Source organism: Carlito syrichta, unplaced genomic scaffold (assembly GCF_000164805.1).
Source record: "Carlito syrichta isolate Samal-C Ts95f unplaced genomic scaffold, Tarsius_syrichta-2.0.1 Scaffold314258, whole genome shotgun sequence".
In the NCBI taxonomy this organism is placed as follows: domain Eukaryota; kingdom Metazoa; phylum Chordata; class Mammalia; order Primates; family Tarsiidae; genus Carlito; species Carlito syrichta.
In genome coordinates, this window is record NW_007258354.1 from 1,243,391 (window position 1) to 1,250,889 (window position 7,499).

Below are 7,499 nucleotides of genomic sequence, written 5' to 3' on the forward strand. Positions count from 1 at the left end.
CCACACCAAAGACTGCATATGTTGACAGACATCCCTAGAACTTATCAGGTTGGTTGGTTCCCTTGACAGTCAAAAGGGAAAGACCTCATCAAAGGCCCTAAAACATGCTTGTCTAGAGTGACATTTGTCAACCCAAAGCTCATCTTTAGCACTAGCAGAACTCACTAGACTTTATCTCATCTTATGTCTTCTCAGTTACAGATGTAATCCTTGGACAGATTCCTATGATGCAATCTAGCTTTAGACAACAATGAAATTATCACTCAAGCACTCAGCAACATAAAAACTATACATACATTTTCTTGAAATAAGCACAGATAACCACAACTTATATATGGAAATGTTATCTTATTATAAAGTACTGTCAAACAGAGAGACTGGTAACTAATCCAATCAAGAGGATGCTGGAAGTCCATCTACCTACTCTGATCATAAAGAAGAAATAGAGAGTAACAGACGGGACCTGCTGCTCCTTTGCAAACATACATGGATGCTGTATGAAAGGTTGTTCAGCAGCATTGGTCATTAGGAAAATGCAAATTGAAGCACGAGACACTACTCCACGTGCATCTCAAGCAAAACACCTTGACAGGACCAAGGGCTGAGGAGTGCAGGGCAAGAGACTCACATATGAGTGGTGTGAGTCTGCCAGCTACTGTAAAGTTAAATACATACTTACAATAAAGTCCATGGTCCCACTCCTAGGGATTTGCTCAAGTGAAATGGAAACTTAAACAGATACACAAATCCTTTATGTAAACATCTGTAGTAGCTTTATCATGATTGACCAAAGCTGGAAACAACCCAGATGAACCTCAACAGATAAACAATAAGGAGACCGTGGGACACACAACAGAATACTACTCAGCAACAAAAAGGCACAAACTAAGGATATCTATATGACAAACAGATAAAACCTACATGCATTGTGCTAAGTGAAAGAAGCCAGATCTAACAGGCTACATACTGCATGGTTCATTTACTTGAGATTCTGGAAAAGGGTACACAGATGAACAACCAGTGGCTGCCAGGGTTGGGGTGTGGAGAGGGGCTAACCACAAAGTGGTAGCTGCAGGACTGTGGAACTATGGAGTTGCCACTGGCAGACACATAACTCTTCATTTTTCAAGACCTATATAACTGTACAACACAAACAGGAAGTTTTACTGTGTGTGTGTGTGTGTGTGTGTGTGTGTGTGTGTGTGTGTGTGTGTGTGTGTGTTAAAAACAACCAACCAGCCTGTAAGGGAAACACAGGACAGAATGTAAGCTGTGACACATAAACACAACCAAGATACAAATGAATGACCCAGTCAGCTGAAGGGGCTGGGGGAGAAAAGGCCTGACTTGACTGCCTTCAGAAAAAAGCACTTTGGCTGGATACTGTGAGGTTAAAGGTAAAGGGATCTGTATACAACACCATTCTATTTGGTAAATTTGTTTCTCATAGGAGTATGGGTTAACAGTTCTGGAGCTACTGTACATGTATAACAAATACATAAACATATGGCAGATGACAGTTTCTCCCTATGGGAGAAAGCAGGTATAGTCAGGCAAAACATGAATGCTAGGATAATTCCTGTGGTGATAGACTGGAGCTGAAAGGATCAACAAGAACTGATTCCTAATATGCACATACAGACAGTAGACACAGAAATAAATACAGATGTGTGCAGACATACGGGTGGTATATACACATGCATTTCCTAACTCTGACCCAAGAAAGCCTAAAAGCAGTTGCGCCTCAGTAGCAATGAGCAGACCTAGCACCCAGATGCTGGTTTCTGGCTTCTATTCCAATAAGATGGATCTCAGTAGGCTGAGCATGGTGGCTCACACCTGTAATCCCAGCACTTTGGAAGACGGAAGTGAGAGGATTGCCTGAACCCACAGGTTCCAGACCAGCCTGGGCAATATGGTAAGACCTCATCTCTACAATAAATAATAATTTAAAAAATTAGTTGGACGAGGTGGGGCATGCCTGTAGTTCCAGCTACTTGGAAGGCTGAGGCAGAAGGATCACCTGAGCCCAGCAGGTCAAGGGGACGGTGGCCGTGAGGGTGCCAGGGTGACAGAGTGAGACTCCAGCTCAAAAAAAAAAAAAAAACCCAAACAAACAAGATGAACCTCAGTTACTTGAAGTGGGTGATACAAGAGCTGGGAAAATACACAATAAGTCTGTGGCATCTTATGTCTCCAGAAAGTAAGGAACTGCTTTAAAAAAAGGGGGGGGGAGGGTGGAACAACACAGCATGTTGAAAGGATACAGAAGCAAACTTAATAGTGCTCCCAGTGACCAGAACTGGGACAATCTGAACAACAAAATAAGTAACAACAGTGCTGACCCTAATCCAGAAAATAAAATAAATATAAATGAGTTCACACTGATACAAATAGATAATTAAATAGACACATGTGAGGAGGAACTACTCTCTCCTACAGGAGAATTTTAACTGAGACACGTCAAGAAAATAACGGAATAGCAAATCTCCACTAGGACACCACTGCTGCTGTAGGCAGGATCGACCAAGAAAAGTTCCAATCAGTATCCAGAAATGTAAGAAGAAACAGGACACTTGTGGAGCCTGAAAGTATCCCCTCAATATTTATTAAGGGGAAAATATTAACTTTACAAAGGAGAAATATGGTAGACATCACCATAATCAGGGGATCGAGGACAACATTCTCAGTTATAAGAAACTCTGAAATCATGGCACAGTATTACGTGGGGAGAAAGGCACATCACTTCTGTGACATTCTCTCCCAAAATCTGTCACTTCACTCTAATTAAGAGAAAATGTCAGAGAAACCCTAACTAAGTAACAGTCTACAAGTAACACCTGAGCAGTCACCTTCCAAAGTAGGGAGGTCATGAAAGACATGGAAAGACTGGGAAACTTTCAAAGACAGGAGGAGGCTGAGGATATACCACAACTAAATGTAATGTGGGATCCTGGAAGAAAAATACTGGTGTTAAGACTGGACATTCTAGCAAAGTCTGTTGATGGGTAAGTCAGTGAGGACTAGTTCTGAGCATTGGCCATGGTTCTGTAAGATGTTAATGTCAGTGAAGTGAGTAAAGCCCATAGAGCAACTCTCCGCCTCGTTCTTTCTTTACAACGTTTGGTACATCTAAAATTATTTCAAGATAAAAAGTTGTTTTTTAAAAAATTTTAACGAAGAGAAAAAGAGCCTTTATCCTTTCTTTCGTTTTTTTTTTTGTTGTTTTTTTTTTGAGTTGGAGTCTCACTCTGTCGCCCAGACTGGAGTGCAGTGGCCACTCCCAGCCACCGCAGCCTCGACCTGCTGGGCTCCGGCGATCCTTTCGCCTCAGCCTTCCGAGTAGCCGGAATTACAGGCGTGCGCTACGACGCCCGGCTGATTTTTGATTTATTGTAGAGATGAGGGCTCGCCTGCCCAGGCGGGTCTCGAACCCGCGGGCTCAGGCAATCCACTCACCTCAGCCTCCCAAAGGCGCGGGATTACAGGCTGAGCCACCGAGCCTGGCTTATTCCTTTCTTTCAAGTGTATATAGACCTTGATTGATAGCAAATTCTGTGGATAAAATTGTTTTTTCCACAAAACCTTTTTATCTGGTAGCAAATAAAATGACAGGGTACAAAGAACATACTATTCAAAAAACACATTATGTAATGTTTCTTTAAGACAACCCCACAGTAATCAATTGAAGTATGATATTTTTACAGTATCTCCTATGAGGATAAACCTTGGAGGTTTATTTCCGCACTAGATTCTTTGCTGCCCTGACAGCTGTATAAAAATAATCCATATGCCTGCCTTGCTGTTAGTAGTTAAAATACTCAATTCAAAAATTCAACACTGCAAATAACAGCCACACAGTAATACTGATCAGGGTTTACAAAATTTAAAAGCTGACATTCTCTTTTAGTCTGAATACTTTCAAAGACATGAACAGAGAAAATTCCAGAGCAAGTCCATTCAGGCCTTCGCTCATCCAGCCACACGGACACTAAAACTCAAGCAGAGTATATTGAATTTAAAGAAGAAATTCTATCCCTTTAACACACACACACTTAATTTCAATGATACTATCAATCTGGCAATGACTCAGTATTAGATTTTTTTAAATGAAGTATTTTATGCTGACCTAGAAACATCTAAATAATCCAAGGTTATATGAAGAGAAAATCAAAGTGTGAACTTTACTACAGGTTTATTTCCCCTTGTTTTAGGTACCACTATGGGACATAAATCAGGGAAGTTTTTAAAAGACATCATAAGATTTTAGTAGAGGCTAAAACTTTAGTAGTAACTTCTTATATCATCCATCATTTAAAAGGAAATTTTATTTATTCATAATAAATTTATTACTCTATTCATAAGTCTCAGCCTCTAATCAGATAGGTACTCTCCAACCCAACTGGGTTTAGACCACAGCCAAACACTTGCAATGCTAAGGAGGCCCCATCAGCATGTTAAAGCTACCAAGATTCCAACCTCTTCTTCTGCAGCTACCTTCATCACCTTTCATAATTCAAATGTAAATCCACTCACATTCTCAATCCATATGGACTTAAATATAAAATGGTACAAAAAGATTCAGTGTTTTCTTTTCTTTTCTTTTTTTAATCAGAGCCTCACTCTGTCACCCAGGCTGGACTCAGGAGGTTCTTCCACTTCAGCCTTCCAAGTAGCTGAAACTACAGGCACGTACCACCATGCTCGGCTAATTTTTTTTACTTATTGTAGAGACAAGGTCTCGCCATATTGCCCAGGCTGGTCTCAAACCTGTGGGCTCAGGCAATCCTCTCACCATCGCCTCCCAAAATGCTGGGATTACAAGTGTGAGCCACTACACCTGGCTATAAAGTGTTTTCTTTCAGACAGATTTTCAAATTTCTTCCTTTAAAAATTTTTAAATGTGCTTTATAAGACACAAGCAAACAAAGATACTGCATGTGAGTCTACTAGGAAACCAAACATATCTCAGGTGAGGCAAGCCATAAAGAGGCTCTTTTTCAAATCAAATATTATGAAATGAAGAGTCTAGAAGCATACTTTATTTTATTAAAATTATCTCTAAACTAGAAAAATTTCTTTTTCAGAGTTGGTGCCCAGACACATCCTTATTTGATATTGGTTGGAAATTCTAATTTATATGGCATATTTTAACCCTTTGCACTCGGAGACATCTTGAGATCACCTACCAGCAACTCGATCGTACTTTTTTACAAAACTGAAAATGAATCACTTCATATTAAATAGTATAATGTTGGAACCAATTATTTTATTGTAATGATATTTGGCTTATAATGGAATTTTGGACATTGAGGAACTTATTTATGACAAAAAAATCAAAATTTTATATCTTATATTTTTCTAACATGTGGTAAATGTGTGAAACAGTAGACATGCATTGCAAGTTCACTGATACATGATGTGCAATAGGAATTTGTTGAACGTCTTCCATCTGGAGTTTTTCTATTTGAGCAGCTAATGCAGTCTCATTTTATTTCTCCCACATTAATAATATGTAACTTTGTCCAATCTGTGTACCACTATGAAAGCACTTCACATAATTCTCTTTCTACATAATGCCAGCTGATATTTTTTTACATACATCTCGGTATTTATTCCATCCCTTTATTTGCTTTTTTGTACAATCTGAATGGAAAACTTCAAGGAAACATATATTTTTTTAAAAATCTGTGCTGGCCTAAGTTTGCCCTGTATAATCATTAGCAATCTCTTTATGTATCCTGAGAGGAGACATCTGAGTGCAAAGGGTTAAAACTGTTTTTTTTTTCTTCAGCCAAGAGATACCTATGGAGCACCATAGCATTTTATACTTTCTAGGCTCAAATTTTAATGTATTCTTCTATCTTATGTTTTTTTAAACACTCATAATTTTAGGAATCACAAACAAGTATAAATGGTTTAAATTAAATCTCAGACAGAAATGCAACTCCAACTTTAACCACTAAATGCAGTTTTATATTAGAAAGTTTTCATTTAAAACTTTATATACTTGCTCTAAACCACTATGTTACTATAAGAGATAATAAAAACACAATCATTACTCTCAAACTCTAGTTCTGTTTAAATTTAGTAGGAAAGACAAAATATAATTAAATATATTCGTGTAAATTTCTTTTAGAGCAGGAACAAGTTTGATCTTTATCATATAAACTTTATTTTTGAAAATCTAAGTAAAATAAAGACTTCTACTTAAGAAATAAGCACTTGGCATTAAACTGCTCACAGCATTAAGTTTTATTTTTAAAATATATTATTTCAGAAAACGAGTATGTCCTCTAAGAAATAAGACAAACCCTTCACTTCAAGAAATTAGGTTTAGTGTAGGTACACATATACTTATGTGCATGTTTAAATCTCAAATTAGTTTTCGTTATACAACCCACAATGACAACTAAAATCAGTTAGCTACCATTTCACATATTATAATTACACATAAGATACCGTGGCATCATAAGATACTGTGATTCAGTCTTCTAGGCCAAGGGGTCAGCAAACTTTTCTAAAAGAGCCAGATCTTAGGCTTGTAATCCATACTGGCATCATCATAACAAAAACTCTGCCATGATCGTGAGAAGGCAGCCACAAACAATATGTATTATGTAAGTGTGGCTACTGTTCCACTAAAACTTTATTTATCAAAACAAGTGGCCAGCCTGTGGGCCACAGTTTGCTGACTCCTGCTCTAGGCAAACAGCTTTAATTATCAGTATATAACACCTTCAATAAACATGTAATCATGCTGCCCTTGCATTTGGTTGCTGTTACAAGGAATATTAGCTATTTAAATGGTAAAGGAAACATGAAAATATTTTCGAGGTCAGAATCTCAGGTTAGACTGGGAAACTAAAATATGTTTACAAAGCACACATTAAAATATAGGTTTGAAAATGTATAGTAAGGGTATGATCACATTTTATTAAATAATCTTACCTTATTCAAATGAAAGAATCTAAACTCTAGTACATCTCGGGTTTCAATTCAAAATGTATCTGAATCAAAGCTTCGTTTTCTTGTCAAATTCCTAGAAAAACAAAATTAGAAGGCTTAAACTGGGTTCTAGTTCCAGATAAAAACAAAGTAACCACACGCCAACCAAGTGGACGTAGCACCACCTGGGCAGAATGCGTGGAGCAGCCACTGAGGATTCTGGGGAGAACATAGCCGAGGGCACAGAGTGGAGGGCCAAGACTGAGCACCACAGACACAACGAGAGGTCTAACATGTCCGCCTCTGGTGTCATCCAGGCTGAAGTGAATACCGCCCAAGGGTTTCAGGAGATCCTCTCTAGCTCTGGCTCGAGAAGAGGGAGAGGGTCTCCCAGAGAAGGACAGAAACCACCTGTTTCTCTCCTTTTTTCTCTATTTTTTTCCAGTCTAGCCACTCACGGTAGTGGCTGCCCTGGTGATGAGACCATTAAGAACCTCAAACTGCAAGGGAGGAAACCTACCTCTCTGGTCACGAGAGCTGTGGTCCCAGGA

General features: G+C 38.6%; 1 protein-coding gene across 1 annotated transcript in view; it reads right to left on the bottom strand.

Moving 5' to 3' along the window:
• GLCE (glucuronic acid epimerase) overlaps positions 1-7,042 on the bottom strand; it is a 44,282-nt gene extending 37,240 nt beyond the window's left edge. The window contains exon 1 of the mRNA XM_008071258.2: positions 6,952-7,042. The gene's annotated coding sequence lies outside the window, so the exon portion shown is untranslated. The remainder of the gene's footprint in view (positions 1-6,951) is intronic.
• Positions 7,043-7,499: the final 457 nt, after the last annotated feature.